Source organism: Camelina sativa, chromosome 10, assembly GCF_030686135.1.
Source record: "Camelina sativa cultivar CO46 ecotype springtype chromosome 10, ASM3068613v1".
Taxonomy (NCBI): domain Eukaryota; kingdom Viridiplantae; phylum Streptophyta; class Magnoliopsida; order Brassicales; family Brassicaceae; genus Camelina; species Camelina sativa.
Genome location: NC_141889.1, coordinates 9,016,108 through 9,037,145, shown reverse-complemented (window position 1 = coordinate 9,037,145; position 21,038 = coordinate 9,016,108). Strand labels below are relative to the sequence as shown.

The 21,038-nt window shown below is 38.5% G+C and overlaps 1 long non-coding RNA gene across 1 annotated transcript; it reads right to left on the bottom strand.

Moving 5' to 3' along the window:
- Positions 1 to 7,627: 7,627 nt before the first annotated feature.
- LOC147935923 (uncharacterized) lies at positions 7,628 to 9,057 on the bottom strand. Its single transcript, XR_015568566.1, has 2 exons — positions 8,849 to 9,057; positions 7,628 to 8,240 (listed from the first exon to the last, which is right to left on the bottom strand). It is a non-coding gene; the product is annotated as an uncharacterized LOC147935923 (long non-coding RNA).
- Positions 9,058 to 21,038: the final 11,981 nt, after the last annotated feature.

The following is a 21,038-nucleotide window of genomic DNA, read 5'->3' as shown; positions in this document are numbered from 1 at the left end:
ATTTGAAAGTATAAAATAGAAGGATTCAAATCCAATGATAAAACATGTTATTTCAAAATACATGTTTTAATTTTTAGAATTTACAATTCCATAATCACCTCTTCAATAACAACCTCTTAAGTTCTTTGCTGAAGATTTCATTGGAAAGACTTTTGTCGCTTTGGCCATCTCCAACACTACACTATTTTACAATAAAAATTATATTCTATAACAATTATTATTCCAACCCTACTCTATATCTTATTTTAAAACATTAAATTCAAAAAATGATAAAGTTTCTCTATATTTACAATAACTTTATTTTCAACTCTATCCTTTTATACTGAATTCTTGCTCAAGCTCGCCACTCACGATCTCGCAACTCACGCTCGAGCTCGCAACTCATGGTCTCTCACTCTAGAGCTCACAAATCTCGCTCGAGCTCGCCACTCACAATCTCGATACTCTCGCTCGAGCTCGCCACTCACGATCTCGCAACCCTCGATCTCGCACTCTCGAGCTCGCCACCCTTGATCTCGTGCTCTCAAGTCCACAACAACGAGGATGAAAATTTTCAAGTACGCCATCGTACGTTGCCTATCGCCGTTCCATGACTCCACACCATCATCTGCGCGATTCTCCTACCTCCCTCGGCAGCATCTCGCAAACACCCCTTCGGCCTCGCCATCTCCGTGACTAGCTAAACACGACCACATCAAGCACGCCTCCGAACACCCAAAGAAGACAAGCCATCTCGCCATCACGCTAGTGTCGTATGCGCTCTCACCATGCCAATATGTGCCATCGTCCTCCCACTGGTGTCCCCAAATATCGCTCCATGCGCGTCCCGCAACGACGAGCATGCCACAATCTCGAGCAAGCCACGATCCTGACCTCACCAACTCTCGAGCACGCCACAATCTCGAGCATCATGACCTTGACCTCGCCAAGTCTCGAACACTAAGATCGGACACGCTTTGGAGTTGACGCATCGTCACACGAGCCATGACTCCTCTGCGTCAAACATACACCACCACCCCGACATTGCGTACGCAACCATCTCACAAGCCTCCCGCCATCATCGTACACGCAAATCCACGGTCAACACGGCCCTGAGTCGGATGAAAGAGCCCGCGTTACCGAACGAGCCTACACGCCATCGACCCATGTTCCAGCAGGCCGTTAATCTTTTAGCGCAGTCACCTTCAACCGCCGCTTGCCATCAATCCTTTCACGCCATCATACGAGCACCTCAGGTAGCTCCGAGGCTAGAAACTTGAAAAATACTGCACCTCTACCCACAAAGGAATTCCGTGTCGAAAAACCAGTGGACGCAAAGAGGACCACTCAAGCAAAAAAAAAAAACGCTCGACAATATTAATATGATTATCTCTAAGTGCCCACGGGATTAGTCGGACAAAAGAGCCGCACCCAATGAGTTTTCGGGCATTACTGCCTTGCTAACGCCTAGCTTGCACATCGTCGCCCTGGCCAGGTGTACGATTTTAAAACGCGCTCCGCATGGGTGCAGTGATGAAATAATCCACGTCCTTACTTCGGTAGGACATTTTAAGTCGAGCCCATACTCGCAATGAGTTAGCAGGAAGCGGAGTAAGTAAGCCGAGACCCCGACTCGCACACACGCAATTCTTGCAGCACCCACAATGTAAGCCGGTCACCCGTACCGCACCTAAAACAGTACGACGACTCCATCTTGTCTACTCAAAGACGATTCGGGGAGCAACGTATCCAGGGTAAGCCATGAGACGTCCTGCACTGCAAAATATACCCTGTAAACAACAAAAACATCGCATCTCTATTTTGAGGGTAATTTCACAATAATCTAACTTTGCATAACAAAAATCAGCTATAACTAACTTTTGCGCGAAAATCATCAATAAAAGTACGAATGACCAAGTTTAAAAAGCAAACATGTTCGAAAAAAAAAATATGCAACCTTCCAAAACACACATGAAAGTCATGGAATTATCCTGGCCCAAGAAGAGTGACGGTCAAAGTCTCTCGTACGCTAGAGTGTTCGACTTAGCATGCAAAGAAGAATGACTCTATCAAGGTATACGATATACTCCCACAATTGAACACATGCAATTAATGAAGAATGGAAATAACAACGTCGCACACGAAGGTGTCGCGCAGCCCGTACTAGCCCCAATGAAGCGTGACTTCATATCTAGGCGGAGACACAAAGATCATAATCACACCATGGCTTCGCGTCAAGGCGCAACTACGAATATCATCTTCACGAAATGACTTCACGTCTAGGCGCAATCACAAAAATCGTCTAACCCTTTTCGTATGCGCGCCTCGACACCACGACGCCCGTATGCTCCTAGCCACGTCAAGCCATATCATCACGTCATTTTGTATGCACGCCTCGACGCCACGATAACGTACACGCAACAACCACTCAAATCGCAAACTTCCACGACTAGTTCGTAACCTCGAGTCTCTTATGCGCCACCGTGTCAAGCGCGCCTCTGAGATTTAAGCAGAACACGCCTTATCGTCAGCGCGCACATGCATCGTCATTCCAAAAACTGCGGGCCTCTCGGACCATCGCTCCAGGGCCAGCACGTCATCAAACGATCCGACGCGCCAATATGTACCAAGCCACTCCACACCTCGTATGAAGAAGCTCTGCGACTTATGTTAAGCAGCTCTACTTCTTGTATCAAGTCGCTTTATGCCTCTTATCAAGTCGCTTCATGCCCCGTATCAAGTTGCTTCACACCTCGTAAAAAGTCGCTTATGGCCCATATCAAGCTGCAAGTCTTGTATCTTGTCGCTCCACGCTAATACTCGCTACAAGCTCAACAAATCAAAGGCTCCGCTGAGAACAGAAGAACGAGACGAGGTGCCGAGACCAGCATGCCCTCGAACTCAGCACACCACCACTCCATCGCGCCAAAGCCTTGAATGTTTCACAAGTCTCCAAATCAACAAGCAATCGCGCAACAACCATCATCACGACGAGACCTCCATACCTTCAACCATCTTCACATGTGACCATGGAGCCACGAGATCTGATCAACGAACACGACTACGCATAAAAACCTCAAAACTCCCGTTCACAATCCACCACACCTTGGAAAACGTGCGCAACGCACTAATCATCTTGGAACTCTCTTGATGTCCCGGATATATCAAAAAACGCGCGCAATGCGCTATTCATCCCGGAACTATCATGATATCTCGAAAAACATGTGCAATGCACTATTCATCTTAAAACCTTCCAAAAGGTCTTCAAGCTCCTAAAATCTTCTGTTTTTTCTACAAGACGGATCTAGGAGACGCATAATTGTACCCGAAGAGCTCAAGTAAGCCATCACTTATCAAGCTAGGGGGGACCATTGTTGGATATGGGCTTCGCCCCCAACATTCTAAGAGGCCCAGATAGAAGACTCTCAAGATTTTAGGCCCTGAAGTCATGGATTTAGCCCATCTGGCCGCAGTGGCAAAACTGTCATTTGCGGAAGAGACAGAAGAAACCCTAGGTCAATAGCCCACAATAAATAACAGAGGTCATTGTCGGAGAACGAGATCCAAAAAATCTTGGCAATCAGAGAGAAAATAACAATTATTCTCATATTAATTACGCTTAGAACTTTGATTGCATTTCCTGTAAACCCTTGATTCAATTCTACATTAATAAAAGGACCAGCTCCGATTTATCCTCATTAATATTCGTATTATTTACATTGTCGATTTCATACATCAACAAACCATATCTAAGTAAATATTCGAGTATATCGTAATACCCCGTCACGGTTGTGGTATGTAATGACGGACGCCAAGCGTGGACATCAACCTTGCAAATGTTGGTCTAGGCAACACTTTGGTTAAGAGATCAGCCACCTGATCGGAGGTAGAAATGTGTTGAGTAGCGATGAACTTGGCTTGAACAGCATCACGGACATGATGGCAATGACACTCAATATGTTTGGTGCGCTCATGAAAGACAATATTAGAAGCTATATATATGGCGGCCTAACTATCACAATGGAGGTCGATAGGTTGTGGATGATCAACACCCAAGGTTCGCATAAGAGCTTTGAGCCATTTGATTTCCTTTAGAGTATAGGCCATAGCACCGTACTCCGCTTTAGCAGAAGACGAGGAAACCGTCTTCTGTTTCTTTGTGTTCCAAGAAATCAGCGAATTGCGAATCTCCCAAGTAAACAATGTAGGCGGAGAGAGACCGACGTGTTAGAGGACATGCATTGTAGTCGGAGTCGCAATCAGCACTGATATGAAGTTTGCTATATGAACCGAGGAAGATACCTTGAGCAAGGAAAACGTTTGAGGTAACGAACAAGGCACAAGGCAGCTTCCCAATGAGCCACGAGAGGTGCTTTCATAAACTGAAATAGAATATGCACAGCGTAACTCAAATCCGGTCTGGTGATTGTTAAGTAGATGAACTGGCCCACTAAACGTCGATACTGCTCCAGATTATCAAACGCAGGACCCTTGACAGAGGCAAGTTTGTGGTTTTGCTCGATAGGAACTGGAGATGGTTTGACACCTAAGAGACCATCTTTGGTGATGATGTCGAGAGCATACTTGTGTTAAGATAGATTAAAATAAATGTAAATAATAGTTTTAAATATAATGTTAATTTTTTCTAAACTAAATATATTGACAAATCCACAATATTTCCATTATCAATTTTCTGTATATGTTCGATCCACTACTATACTAAACTTCAACACATTATTTCTAGACATACTCTCTCTCAGCTGCACCTTTCGTAAGGATTAGTTTGGACCTCTTCATAAGTCTAAAATTTAGCCTAAATTATATATAAAAAATCTTTATCTCTGTTCATCATATCCGTCGATCTTGATTCAGTTTGTGTCAATCTTATTAATCTCTCAATAAATAAAATAATAATTTATGGTTTAATTGAATGAAAATCCAGCTATACTGTATTTGTATAAAAAACACCCACAAAATCTTCATCGACCATGACTAAAAAACTCTTAAATAATTAATTGTGGTTGACTTGGATATACTTTTAGAAGAAAAGAACTAATAATAATTTTGTTTCTAAATGCAGATAACTGCACTTATAGAAAAAACTATATTATATTAAAATCTTGATTTTTATAACAAAAAAATTATACTTTCTCTCAGTCATAAAAGACAATTTGGATTGTGCTTAAAAATTATGGTATTATTTTTTTCTTCATAACCCAGGTGTTTGGAATTCGGAGGCAACCGACTAATTTTATATTATATTATTGAGAAAGTGTTAAAAAAATCACTAACTTTCAAATTATGACCAAAAAAATCATCAACTTCTGAAATGTTATTTAAATCATCAAGTTTAACGAAAAGACATTTCAGAAGTTGATGATTTTTTTGGCCACGACTTTTTTTGATATTTTTTCCTTATATTATTTCATATCAACGATCAAATGTGCCATTTCAATCTATTCTCTAAAACGATAATAAATTAATGTCATATCTTGTTGTTTGCAATGTAACTACCTCCTTACATTACATGTGGATGCATAAATAATGTCGGTCTTTAGCACGTACATTACATAACACACAATTCTCATGTGTTTATGTGTGTGTATATATATGTTTGAGATAAACACAGCTTGCATAATAATACTCAAACACACACAATTAGATAAACATAACACAAAATTTTCATGTGTTTATGTATTTACGTGCTATGATACAAGTTGTGTTTATGTCATTATGCATATATACACATGAAAGTGTACATATGAACAATGACATAAACACAACTTACTGCATAACACGTAAACACATAAACACACTTATTTTTATGTGTGTTTTTAATATATACTTGTGTTCTCATGTTCTTTATATGAAATGATTTTCAAGGTAATATCAACTTAGTTTCAACTTCCTTGTTTTCAAATACGAACATATATATAATCGTGAAAAATAATATTAATTATGCTAATTAGAAAGAGATTTTTATTTTATTTCAGTTCATCATATTTATATTCAATTACTTTAATAGGAAGTTATATAAAACATTACAATTTTAGTAATGGGAAACGTTAACGATGACCACGTAATAATAGTTATGCTGATGTCAAACCTAAAAATAACAAAATTATAAACTCGTTGAAAACCATACAATTGAAATATACAATTTTACACCAAAACTCAAAGAATGTGATCTATTTATATAGATTATATAGATAGATCGATAATGTTTTATATATATATATATATATATTTCCGCCTTGTTAATTAAATATATATTTAAAACCTATTTATATAGCTTAGTATACAATTTTAACAATATTTATATAAAATGTAGATATATTGATAGATAGAAAATGTAGTATAAGTTTTTCTCTCGTTTTGTATATTTTTATTATATATGTACATATTATTGATGGAGTTAATAACTGTTATTTAGCCTTCATTTACTTTTGTGTAGCTTTAGAGTGTTAGTATTTACCCTAGTTTTCAAAATCGGGCGGTGAGAGAAAACTCAACGATTAATCGAAAAATCAAATTTAAATTGAAAATTAATCAAACACTAGTTTTAGCGCCGGGTTTTATCTATACATACCTATAAGATGTTCAACTATAATATATTTCCAATATTGGAAAGTAGTACAGTGGTTTACGAGGGTTTTAAATTTAAATTCTATACAATAACTTTTACATACATTTTTTGATTAATATACTTAATTGACCAACATAAATAGTGTTCCTTTTGTAATTGTAGTTTACTTGTTGTGTTAATATTCAGATCGGCATATTATACTGAATGAATAATATATTTATATTCATACTTAGTTCAAATCTTTCGGATATCTGATTTCAACTTAGCTGGGAGATTTTTTTTTCATAAAATAATTCAGTGGATGAAAATATATCGAAATATTTTTAGGTACAAAAATAAAATTTGTTAAACTAACGAAACTTCATAAATCGAAAAAAATAGTTCTTCTTCTTCTTTCTTTTGGGGTTTCCCGGCGGATGCTCATACTTATTAAAGTCATTCCTGCATTCTTTTTTTTTTCCTTGTTTTTTTTCCTTGCTAAATTGTAAATTTCGTTAATAATAAGAACAGTTTAGATCACAATCAAAAATTAGAAACCTGCATTCTTTTTTTTTTTTTTTTCGACAAAGAGGTGCTTTGAATTAAAAACTTAGGGTTCAATACATAACTGGAGGAGAGCCTCCTTCGTCAAAGCATGTGCCTTCGCCATTCTGATTGCGAGGAATGAAAATAAAGGAACAATAATCGAAGCTAGAGGAAAACTTTTTACCTGCATTCTTTGTTCCTGTTTTTGCTGCATGCTCCAAAAATGGTTTCGTACTGAAGAAAACTTTTTAATGGATCATGCGGCAGAAACGGGAATGATTTACCGTAACTGTATACTTGCATAAAAGACTATGATTATCACGTTGACTATTTGCATATGTAAGATTCTTTTCTAAGTTTTAGTGTTTTATTATATCTTTATAACAGAGTTTAGTTATGGCGTTGACATGTCAATTTTTTTTTTTGTCATAGCTTGTACATTTAAAATTGTTTCCTAATTAGTACTTAAAAATAGTCTTAAATGTTTTTCCAATCACTTTTTTTTTTTTGTGATTAATAATTCAAAAAGTTGCCTTCTTTTCCTATAAGAATCCTTTTATATATGGCTTTGTACGAAAAAAGCCACGCACACCGGCAACCTCTAATATTTTGCCATAGATCTTTACCAAGTTAATGGCTTTACAATCAGGTGACCCTTCCCGTAACACAGCAACGATCCGTCTTATCACTCCATCAGCAACTAAACCACTTTGTTATCATCTTCTAAACTAAGATTCAAAAGCAAAGACAAAGACTTTTCCTGTAAAACATGATTAGCAGAGTCAACACAATCCAGAGCCGCACGAACCGCTCCTGATTCAGTGACTTTCCTCCGGATTAACGAGTCTCGCTTCGTGAGACGAACAAGGCGGCTCAAAGACTCGAGCTTTGATGCATTAGACGACGATCGAGAGACGAGAGTGGAGATTAAAGCTTGGGATTGAGACTGCTGAGAGTGTTCTTGTTGAGTCCTGGGACGTGATGATTCCTGAGGACTCACATGAGCAAAGTTTGAGATTAAGCTACGAAGTGCGTGATTAGGAATCAGAGAAGGGGTTTCTGATAACGGGAGCTTGGTGATTGGCCAAGTTCGGTTGTCGGGGTCAATCCACAGAGCCGTGCCTAGATGTCAAAAGGCCGGAGGTGATATCTTCACAAAAAAATCAAAATATTAATCACCTCTATAAGACAAAGATTTCTTAATATACAAGATAAAAAATTCTAGATATTAAATCAAGATAGGTTAATATTGAGAACATGTCTGCAGCAGTTCTAAAACCAAACACTATCTGGTTTATCTCAATCCAGATATATGAATATGTAGTTTATGTACATCTACATCACCCTTCTTAGTCACACTTTAATAAACTATTCTTGATCAACAAACAAGAAACATGAGTTAGCATCCCATATATAATCAAGAAGAAGAGATCATTAACAGTCACGAAAGGATGGAGCTAATGAAAAGTATTAGACAACCCTATTTGCTGCAACCCTATATGCTGCAGAAATATTCAATCCTTGCCCAAGTAGGTATGAAATATGCGGTTCAATTATAATAGAATTAATTTCTACAGGTTTTAAATCACGAGAAAAACCTAATCTCAGATCCAAATCAATCAACAAAATCGACGCAAAACCTTACGAGATCGAACAACCACCAAAAAAATCCAGATATAGAAACATGGATTCGATGACTACAAGGATTGGACTGATTTTTTAAGCAACAAAAAAAAAAAAAAGGGACGAACGATTTACCAGTTCCTTGACCCTTGACCTGACAAACTTCGCCGAACCAAACTCGAATACAAGAGAGAAGCTTCCGATTTCTCTAAGCTTTCTTCTTCTGATTGATTCTCCTCTCAAATCAAACACTCGATCTGTGTTCTACGTTTCAATGTCGGAGATAACGAGAGAGAAAGAGAAGGAAAAGAAACCAAAAAAATTAACGCGCAAAACATTTATTTTTTTTCCTTCTTTCACCAATAATTCAATCAAACAATGACACGTGTCCTAAAATATTCATTCCACATTTCCACAACCTTAATTGATATTTTTGATTTTGATTTGAACGGTTGTCTAGTCTGTTTCGGACCGGACTAAAGTCGGACTAATCCGCAGTAAATTTATAATTCTAGACCAGTATGCACTACTTCATACTATAAAATTCCATACTAGTCTGCAATTAAAAAAGAAACTGCATACTATGGAAGTTGTACTATTGATCTGATTTTTTCTGTTTACTCCTTAAAACCTCCATACCAACTCCATACCAAAAGTAAAAGTTGGATTAAAACATGATTCTTAACTAGTTGGATTCAAATTCTTTGTTCTCATTGGTTAAATTTGTGTTTTTTTGTACTTTTGAAAAATGTGTATACATATGATCATTCATAAGTATTAAAAATCCACAAAATAAAATTCCCAAAAAAAAAAACTAGAGCTACAAGAGAGAACTATCTTCTCTTTAATCTTAGAAATTTAATTTTGTTTTGAATAAACCATTTATCTCAATAATCGAAATAATATTATTATAGGATAATCAAAATAATAACTTTTGACTTATAATTCTTATCTTAGAAAGCTATTTTTTTTGTTGAACTCTATGTTATGGGATAATCGAAATGATAAATTTTGATTTATAATTCTAAATACATCTTGTAATAATTATTATTAATTATGATAAAAATATTGTTAAAATAATTTTAGTCATTTGTACACACCACTCCATACTATATATAGTCTGATTTTTACCATTCATAATAGTATGGCGTTATGCATACTATTGTATGGTGTTGTGCAGACAAATATCTATTCCATACTACAGTCCATTCCACTTCATACTAAAATGTTAATACACACTATAGAGTATATCGAACAACCATTCAAAGCCTTATTGTTTTACAGTTTTAAATTAACATTATTGCTAACAAGTAACAACTACCTAACTAAACTAACCCCCTCTATTTACTATGCCACTATTGACTATTCCCGATTTACTATACCTCTTTTTTATATATTTTTTTTATTTTTACATATCATTCTCTTTTTTAAACAGCAAGGTAAAAAAAAAAATTCCTATACTAGTACATAAATCGTGGTTTATTACTAGACTAGTCCCTGTTTTCTTTCACTTACTAGAGTAGTACTAATTTGTTGCCAAAAGATCTTAAACCACTTTTATAATTTTGTATTTACATAAGTGTCATTAAGAATTATTTTTGGATTAGGAAAAACTAAAATATATATAAAAAGCAGAAAAAAACAAACATAAACCACCGTCAATTCCAAAAATTCTTTTCTCTCTCGAGCGTTCGCCCTAGCCGTCAAGATAAAAATTTCTCCGATGGTCGGCGATGAGTGGCTTCCTGATAGAACCAGAATTGGTACTATCAAGAAAGTAACAGAAATAAGATAAGAAGCAGAAGAAAGAGATGAGAAATCAGAAGAAATGGAAGGAGAAAGGAGAAGAACAAGAGAGAAGAAGAGATTATTTTGTTGTTGATCTTTTCGATAAGTTTCTTTACAAAGATCTATAGCCACTTAAATACTAAGACTTGTAGAAGGAACTGGACTTAAACATTGACCTTAGACGAGGCCCAGGAAAGGCCCGATAATCTAATTCCAGTCGTAACAATACTCCCGCTATGAAGAACCAACTTGTCCTCAAGGTGGTAGAAAGTGAAATGTCGAGAAAGTGGTTGTTGCCTTGTTTGCTTCCACCTCTGCATTTTTTGTCTTATGGCCAGTCCTTGCTGCAACTACGCTCTCCTTCTTGCTCGAGAATATCACATCAAAATCTTCAAGAGTAAACTCCAATTGCTTCCATCCTCCATCTTCAACTTGTATTTTTAACGCCAACTGGTCCCTTGTGGACGGATCAGACTCTGAAACAACAAGCTCTAGGAACCTGCAGCATCTATCAATTCCACTCTGCAAGTCTAAAACCACTCTCTTTTCCAGCATTTCTGAAACTTCTTGAAATGATCTTTCCCTTGCTGCTAGTGTCTTCTCTAAGAAAAGCTCAACTCCCTTAATACTTCCACACATATCCCTACTCACCCCTTTTAAAGCTACCTTGTCCTCAGGGTAGTAATCAACCGCCATTCCTCCATTGCTTCTATGCTCATCTTGCTCATCTTCACTACCTTCTTGCTTATATTCACTTCTGATTTTCACTTTTCTAGTGCTTCGCTTCAAATCCTCATCCTTGTCACAAAGAATGATCCAATAGTCTTTAATGTCTTGTCTTTGCTTTAGCTTCACAGTTAGATCCGAGTTGTAACACTTTTGGAACCATTCCCATTGAACTCGGTTAACCAATAAGAGGAAATCACCAGGCTCCCACACTCGATTTGCCAGAGAAATTTCAGAGAGCCGTTCCCTTGACACAGTTGTAGTTATTACCTTTCTTGGCTCACTTTCTAATCCTTGCATTTTATTTATCATCCTAGTGATAACAGATACCTTGCTCAAAAACTCAGAGATTGATATTTGGTATCCAGAAAAGCAACGATTTGGAAACCAGTCTTGACTTAGCTTCATCTTCTGAACTACACCATGCAGCTCCATAACACCACACAGCTCCATAACATTAGCCTTGTGTCTGAAAAATTCAACAAGGAGAGCTTCCAACATACAACCTTTCTCATTAGTCTTCGTACACCATTTCACTTCCTTATTCTCGATCTCATGGTGAATGATCAACAACTGCTGAATCTGAAAACTATGATACTCCAAGGCATAAGATTCTAGTTTTGCTTTAATCTCCTCATTGTGAGCACCAATCCCGACCAATAACTTCAACACGTCATCCATTATAGCTTTTTGAAATTCTTTGCGCCACTTTCTCAACACTTCTAACCACATGAAACCACCTGGTTCCCAATTACGAATAGCAAGTACATAATTGTGAACCAGCTCCTTGGGATTTCCATCCTGAATCGCTAAAATCAGAAACTCAACAAAATGACAAAGTTGAACCTCGACTGGCATTTGAAATTCCTGGCCGTATTTATGCCTTCCTCTTGAAGTACTTGTTTAGCTAAGATTTCTCCAGGATCCCAAACTTGGCTTAAAACATATGAGTAAGAAAACTTATCTTCAATCTTATGAAGCTTCAGCCTCAATCTTAACTCTCCAGAGACTTTGTATTTGTAATCCTTCTCTCGCCAATACCACATAAACTGTGTAAACTCCAAACCACCACACTCCCATATACGATTAGCTCCTTTAAAATCAATGAGTTGTTTAACCAACAGTCCCCCAGGTTCCCAAACTTGATTATTGACAAAAGACACAGATTGCCTATTTTCATTCCCGAAAAATCTATCAATCATAGAAGAACCAGTGATCTGTTTCTCATTGGTACCATGAATCTTCCTCACATCAACAATCCCATCACTTATTCCCTTCGCTGTAGTGAAAAACGTTCCTGCACCTTTCAGTAAACTCAATTCACTAGCCTTTTGTGTAACCATCAGATTGTTATCTCCCTTGCAACACTCTTTTAAACCATTTCCAGAAACATGTTTAGCTATAACTCCACTAAACTCAGATACTTCCTTGGCCAGAGAAAACTGTAAGCACATTTCGCCAATTGTGTGTTTAGTATCGGTGTGAGATGACACAACATTATCACTCACAGTCAACTTATTTAGACGAGGAAACGAGAATGTCAGAGGATTGTTTTTCTCCCTTTTCTTTGCAACCACCCATGAGTAATGCTTTGATCTGAATGAAGCTATCAAAGGAATTTGGGATTTGAAGTTTGAGAAGAAAAATCGCTTTTAGGGTTCTAGGGTCCTAAAACTCAAAATCGATTTGGGGGAAGAAGAAGAGGGTAACAATGTCTTTAGTTCCCTCTAATTAATCATGTGAGGTTGTAGTTTAACCCTGGTTAACATTTCTGTCATTAGAGTTAACCATCGTTATGTCATAAGTATGGATCTACCGTTATTAATAAAATGAAGGTTTTTAAAGACAACGGAAATTAAACCAGGTGTTTTTTGGGAAATTTAATAACTAGAGGAATTAAACAGCAAAAAAAAAATTAGATGGCGTATTTTTTGGGTTTTTTCCCGTGAATTATATAGTCTTATTGTATACCTCAATCTTTATGTTTGGATAAATACAAATTAAAACAACCTTCGTTGAGATATTTTCTTGTTTCGAAATTATTATTTTGTTCTTTCTTCATCGACTCTTTGAAATATCACCATTAGCTTTATTATTGTGCATACATCCAATTGACTTGATCATATTTATAAACCGACAACTCAATTGCCTCAAAGTCTCAAACTTTGTTATAACATGTACATACCAACCAAGCAAATGAAAACAACATGGTTTGTTTTTAGATCATGAAGATAACTAGATAAGTATGAGCTAACTCTCTTAGCCTATCTTTAGGCCATACAAAAAATTGCAATTATAGTGATCTCCATCAGCACTTTACCAACACATACATATCCAAAAAAATACAAATTTAGGTATCTCTTTGTTTAGGGCAATTTTGTCTTTTTACCATTTAGACAAATCTAATTAAACCTAAAAATTGTTTTTCTAATGTTGACTTAAAATTTCTTAAATTTACTACCAATTACTAACTCTATCACTACACAAAACGCTAAGTCTACGAATTTTAAGCTATTTAGTAAGCGTTAACTCTATCACAACATAATTCAAAAACTCTATTCTCGACAATAACTCTATCATCAACAATAACTCTGTTGTCACTAATCATTAGTATGCCATATAACTCAATTTTACCTTCTTACTCTACCACCACTACAATTAAGTCTATCGCCTATCTCTATTTCGCCCATAACTCTAAGAATCTTTTTCTAACTTACTCTACCACCACTAAATTTAAGTCTACGACAGCAACTTACTCTACCGTATAACTCTACGGGTTTTACTAACTCTACCATAACTATTTATATCTCTCTCGCGTAACAATACTAGTTTTTTAATTCTATCATATAACTATATCTCTACCACCATTCTACTTCAATCTACCGCATTACTCTCAGAAAATCCTAAATCTATTCACTAACTCTACCAACATCATCTAACTCTACCGTAACTACAATGGTAAACTTATGGATTGGCGAAATATTTTTCCTCCAAACACAGCTCCCTTTTAACGCTCTCTTTCCTACGTGGTTTTTAATTACGATGCTATATTTCGTAATTATTTTTTCATAACACATTTTTCCCAGGGCGATTTTGCCATTTTGAATCAAACCTCCTTACCCCCCATTCTAGTAATAAACAACGATTTATGACCTAGTATGGTAATCCTCCCAAAAAAGAATCCCCAATTTTTATCTTCAATCCCCAATTGCTGAAACCCCAGATCCCCAATTTCTCAAACCCTACCTAGAAACCTACAACCCTTTTCATTATTTTCCCTTGCAATCCCTTAGTCTTTATCTTCTTTCACCACCATATTAATCCGTTTAAATCCCCCTTATTCCGCCATCTTCCATTTGTTCCATTTAACTTTACCTCATTTCGTTGTGCTGCTCGTATGCCAATGGCAGATACTCGCCGTATTACTCGGTTTCTCAAACCATCGGACGTTGAACCTTCATCAAACATTGTTGCTGCTACATCTGGAGATGAATCTCCAGAATGGGAAGACCTCCTCCCTCGTTGTCTGTTCGCCATGGACCGTTACCCCGACACTAGGCTTAATGTTTACTCCCGACCAAATATCCTGAAAGCCATATAGAAGGTTCTTAAAGGCACTCCAGAATTTATAGGATTCTCGAGTCAAGTTTGGAGTCGCTTTTCAGGCTTCAGATTAGTGAGTCTCCTATCTCTTGTAAATTACTCCATGTTCTCCTTTAAAGGCAGATTTATTCCAAACAAAATGCAAATTGTGTTCTTTTTTTGGTGGATACCCTATGAGATTTTCTTTGCTACAGTTTGGTGGTGTTACTGGTTTGCCATGTGGAAAATTTTTGGAAGACTACGACCCCGAAGATGACTCTGCTCCTGACTCTGATGATGAATGTTACTGGGACAAGTTGATTGGGGAAGATCGGAAGACAACTCAAGCTGATGTCCACAAAACTTGTGAAGATGCTGCCATCACAGATCAAAAGCAAAAGCTTCGTTTTGCGCTTCGTCTCATTGTTGAAGGTGTACTCATAGCCTCCAGCCAAACATATAGACCAATGTAGAAGTATGTTAAGATGAAGACATTGATTCGTTCCTAGCATTCCCTTGGGGTAGAGAATATTTCTTGAAGACTATTTCAACAATGAGACCTGATCTGAATTTCCAATCTAAAACAGTGGCTAAAAGACCTAGACGTCAGGGCAAGGTTGTAAAGCTAACATACCCATTAAAGATTTTCACCGAGAAGTTGCAACATAATTCCTTTCGTTCGCATGGCTTCCCTCTAGACCTTCAACTGCTTGCATACCGTAACATCTATAGTTTACTTGATAAGATACAAGGGGAAGGTGACACACACACCTTATTGGAATGGGATTCAGTTGGTCTACCTAAGAATAATCTACCACTAACAAACGTCTTAGGTGTAGAGCATTATTCAGATGTAAGTTTTACCCTGGCTATTTTTGATCGTTTGTACACCTTATAAACGTGGATACCCCTTATGACCGGTTGATCATATTCTGTATAAACAATCACAGCTATCAGTTTCCCCGTATTTCGAAGTTGTTCCACCAAAAGCTGGTTGAAGAGTGTGGGAAGATGAAGATAAAGATAAAAGGATTGCTCATTTGCAAAGTCAGATTGAGAAAGGCCATCTATTCACAAAAAGGAGTGGCCTGCTGGTGACTGCTCTTTGCCTCAACAGTTTTTCAGAAAAGAAGGGCCCATGCATACACAGGAAGGACATTGTACCTAGATGGAAAGAAATTTCTTCAAAACTTCGTGTCAAACACTCTCCACCAAAACCTAGTTGCTCGAATTCTTGGAGGCCCCGCGTGATCTTCTGAACTACTAACGACGACTTGTTGGCTGATTTCAAATTGTTCACGAAGAAAGAGTTTCAGCCTATTAGAGACGCGACAAAAAGTAAGTTTAAGAAGTTAGAAGCTAAGATTAACGCACTCATATTCCGTAGGCGGTTAAGACTACCACTTTGCTGGCCCTTCGTGTTACAATCGAAAACCTGGTTTCGTTACCACACCTATTGAAAAGGATTCATCTGCCTCAATTGTTCCAGAACGATGTGTGTACTTTTGCAGATAATGTTGTAGATAATGTAGCTGTCAGGACACCCCCACCAACTCCTCATCCATCGCCTACCAAAGCAGTTACCTCTCTTGATGATATCCTATAAAGCGATCATGACTTGGCACAATATTTCCACCCGTTTGGGAACAGGGTAACTCACCATTTTTGATTTTAAGAGAATCCAATCACCACTATATTCAGCAGGGTAATTCACCATTGTTCCTAAATTTTATTATGCAGGAACCTTCGGTTGGAAACAGTCCATCCACTATCCAAGATGGAATTCAGGATGTGTCACCTAATTTTGATTTGGATTCTGGTCTCAAACCTATTTAGGATACTGAGTTAAGGTTAAAGACATTATTTGCAACTTGATTATTAAATCGTCCTTTTAATTTGTTCTCTAATCAACTCTTTTTGAAGGAGTTATCCCCTTTCTATGACACTATCACCAAACTTTTGCCCTTAGATGATCAACCGATACATAGCTCTTACCATTGCTAATGCAACATTTCTATTGTTTACAAACCTTACAATGTCCACGTGGACACAATCACTTCGTATAGGATGGTACGCAGAATGATCCAAACCATGACAACTCAACAGACCAGCTATCTCCACAACCCATCCTTGTTACATAAATTCATAGGGAACTAAAATGTTAATCCTCCTCCACAAAATTGAAAGTCCCTTCCCTTGTGTTAACCTTATATCGTCCTGGGGTTAAACACTACTCAAAATTTTCTTTTGTACTCCCTATCCACATGGACATCATCATCAATTACTTATCCACGTTCAATTACTAATCTTGCTTTTTTAGGTTTCTACCGACAAGTCTCCCCTTCAGACCAAGAAAGTTGACAACAACGACAGACAAGTAAAAAAATTTGCAGCCTTCTACTTGAAAATCGATTGTTTGACGACCTTGATTTGTGGATACAATTGATATCCATATTAACCTATCCATATTTTTCAGAATATACTGTTATTTATTCAATCCAATGTTACTAAGCCTACAATCACTTATATTTGTGGATACACTTAATTTCTATATTAACCTTATCCACATGGACAACATCATCAAAATTCTATAACTCATCTTCCTTTCTTAGGTGTCTGGAGACAAGTCTCCCCTTCAGACTAAGAAATCTGACAGCGACGATACAAAGGTAAAAAAAATTTGCAGCCTTTCTATGTTGAGTTAATCAACTTCCCCTAGTTTTACCTAAACTTGTATATTGTTTCACTGCACAGAGCGATGCTATGCCTGCATACTATATTGATCTCACTGATTCTTCGCCTGCCAGACCTACAAAAAGGGGTGTTCTGTTTGAACAGGAAGCACGCCTCCTCGCTGATGTAGTTGATATGCCTCAACGTTTCCCGTCACATCATCCTTACCTTTTACTCCGTGTGGACAAAGATTTAGCTTCCCATCTAAAAAAATTAACACAATTTTTTTTTAATGCAAAGAAATTTATGTATATTTAAACAGTTGTTTTCCCTCCAGAATTCGTTTCACAAGCAACATCTGTTGACCGATTCTTTACCTTTGTGTTGTAAAAAAACAACACAATTAGAGACGAGATTTGTTAACCAATAAACCCACGAAGCAAGATATAAAAAATAAATGAATAATAGGCATAGAAAAAAAAATTAAAATAGTAAATAAAAGACATAACAAAATATTATGAATTAATAATAATACTCTCTTGCGTAACGCGGATCAACAACTAGTATTTTATAAAAATGAAGAAAACAACAAATACTGTATAGACTATAGATATAAAGTTCCGACCGCCATTTCTTAGTGGGCCACATGTCCACTCCAAGTCCACGGACCAATTTTTCATAATGGGCCTCACATCCTCTCACTAGGCCTGTGAGCCCATCTATATCCGACGGCCGGTTTTTTACGTCTGGGAGATTTAATAAACTTGTTACCGTCCCTACAAATCACTACGTGATCTTTCCTTGTATTTTGTCCTCACTCACATAGTTCTGATAGTTACTTCCCGGAAGGTCACCCATCCCGAAACTACTCCAGCTCAAACACGCTTAACTCTGGAGTTCTCTCAGAACCCTTGACCGAAAAGATAAGTGCAATTTGGTGACATAGGTTGTCAAACTAATTATTTTCAACCTCTTCAAGTCTATGAAACCAGGATGTCACAATTCACCTCCACTAACAGATCGCAACATCCTCGTTGCACACCAAGATCGTCACCTCGAAAGTGTGAGCTTACTCGATTCCACACTTGTCTGTGTTCGTGTGACAACCCGTCCCGCGGACCCCACTAGCTCACCGCTAGCTGCCCCAACGGCTCGTCCATGGACCTGTAGATCAATTGGTGACAACTTGTCCTGTGGAAAGGTTGTTAAAGGGTGGGGACCAGGGTTCGAGAAACACCTGGCGCACCAATAACCTACTGGTGGATTGGGATATCCACAGTGATGGATTAGGAACGATGCTCTGCAAGACCAGCTTGGGGTCCGTTTGGGCGGCTAGCGGTGGGCTACCGGGGTCCACAGACGGTCCGTTGGGGCAGCTAGCGGTGGGCTAGTGGGGTCCGCGGGACGGGTTGTCCGCGAACCAAATTGGGGATTTGGGGAGTGGGTGTCTATCGATACCAAGAGGAGTGTTGATCGACACCAATAAATTCTTGTTCGATCGGTTTGTTTTAATTGTCGATTCTGGTTTGGTTTGATTTAATTGGGTTATCTAGACCATGTATATAAGGATAAACTCGACCTAGGTCGTGGAGGGGAGGTTGTCTTGCCCCTTCTAAGAGAAAAGAGAGAAGAAAGGTGTTCTTGAGAGTGTGGGGGCTTTTGGAGAGATCATTGGCTTGGTTGGTGAGATCTGTTGCTGTGGAGTGGAGATCTTGTGCTAGGAACAAAGGATAAGAAGGGAGATCTATCTTCTTCATGTGTTAGGGGATGGATGGGAGATTGGTGGTGGATTGAGAGACACAAGGAGGCTTTCTCCAAGCTGTTATTCAGGTAAGTTGTGTTGTTTGATGCTTAATCGGTTTGAGAATCGATAGTTGTGAAGGATTAGGGATTTGCGGCGAGGAGGAGCTTGGAGGGAGGCTCTGATCGTGTTTTCTGGGTTGTGTCGTTCGACACCATTGTGGTGCCGGTCGACACCAACACCTGTGGATGAACTGCGCAAACTGGTTCGAGAGGGCTACTTCGGGGCAATGTTTGGAGGATGAAACGGAGTCCAATTTAGCTGAATTTTGGTGGCAACACATAAGCTTCATATCCAACGGTGGGTTTGTGAAATGAAAGGTTGGTTTGTGTGTTAATCAAATGTTTGTATTATGTCTGGTATAGACGGTTTTGTGGTAAAGTTGGGGTTTTCAGCGACCCCAAGGTGGTGTCGGTCGACACTAGCATGTTGTTGTGTGTTTGGGTCCTAGGAGGATGGCTAGAGTTAGATTTGGATGAGGAGAGATTGACGGAAGTGATTTCGTGAGTGTCGGTGTGTGTGTTGGTTCACAAGTGGTGCGATGAGTGACGTTTGACGTGGAGGTGCCTGTCCACAACAGAGGAGTTGATAGTGAGTTGGAATAATTGTGGGGAAGGGTTGTCCGTGGCTGGACGGAATAAAATATTCCAGCCCACCTCTCTTGTTACTCGGTCGCTAGGGGTGATTGGTTGTGCGACTCAGTAACTAGATAAGGTGGGGTTTGGTATGTTTGTGAGAGTTTTTGTAAGGAGCGATTTCTACGCCGGTTGTTTCGTCAGAATTATGGGGTTCCGGTGAGATCGTTTCCCGTGGATCCTATGTGAGGATTGGGAATCCAGATGCGGTCGTTTCAATTTGGTATCAGAGCGTATACGGTTCTAGGACATGATATGTAATATAAGTAGACTTATCTAGAAAATAGCTTAGGGTTGCTATAAATGGAATGTTCTATGGAGATGGACTGGGTTGCTAGATTCAAGGTTTTGGTAAGCTTGTTGGAGGAAATAAGTCAAGTGGTTTAAGTTAACGGCTTGCAAAGCATTTGATGCGGTGAATCAGAATATGCGAACGTATGGTACTTGTTTGTTGTATTACGCTCGTATGATTTGCTGTGGATAATTACCAAGCGGAAAAGCTATTTTTGGAAAAGGTGTGTGTGAACATCAAAGTGTTGAGATGTTTTAGAGTAAGGCTTGGGGGTTGCCAAGGCAGGGGTGATAGTAACAAATAATATATGGTGTTGGTAGGACATTGAGATGTTCTACGCGGATCACGGGGGGGTGGTCCCGAGTAGAAAATGCTTATAGACGTTATGACCATTTGCTATAGGGACGGGCGTCCTAAACAACTCATGAGGAGATGGGGGTTCTCCTGAGGGAACGGGGGGGTTCCCTAGATACCGATAGCTCGAAGGACTGCGGTCCTGAGGGTGGCAGAGGAGATGGGAGTTCTCCTGGTACCGAGATCTCGAGGGTGACGACCCGAGGGTGACGACCCGAGGGTGAGAAGATATGGCTCGAAGACGGGGGGTCTGAGAGTGTGATCGGTATGGCTTGAAGGTTGCGACCTAAGAGAAGATGAGTTGGTGACAAAAGTGTCAAGGACGTGGGGATAAGCATGGTAACCAGATGTGGATTTATGAGATTGATGGGTGTTCAATCTCAGGGTTACGGTAGAGATCGGATGTGGATCTCGGGGTTGATGGGGGTTCAATCTCGGGGTTTTCTATGTGTTGACCGGGAGGGTCAGGTGTAT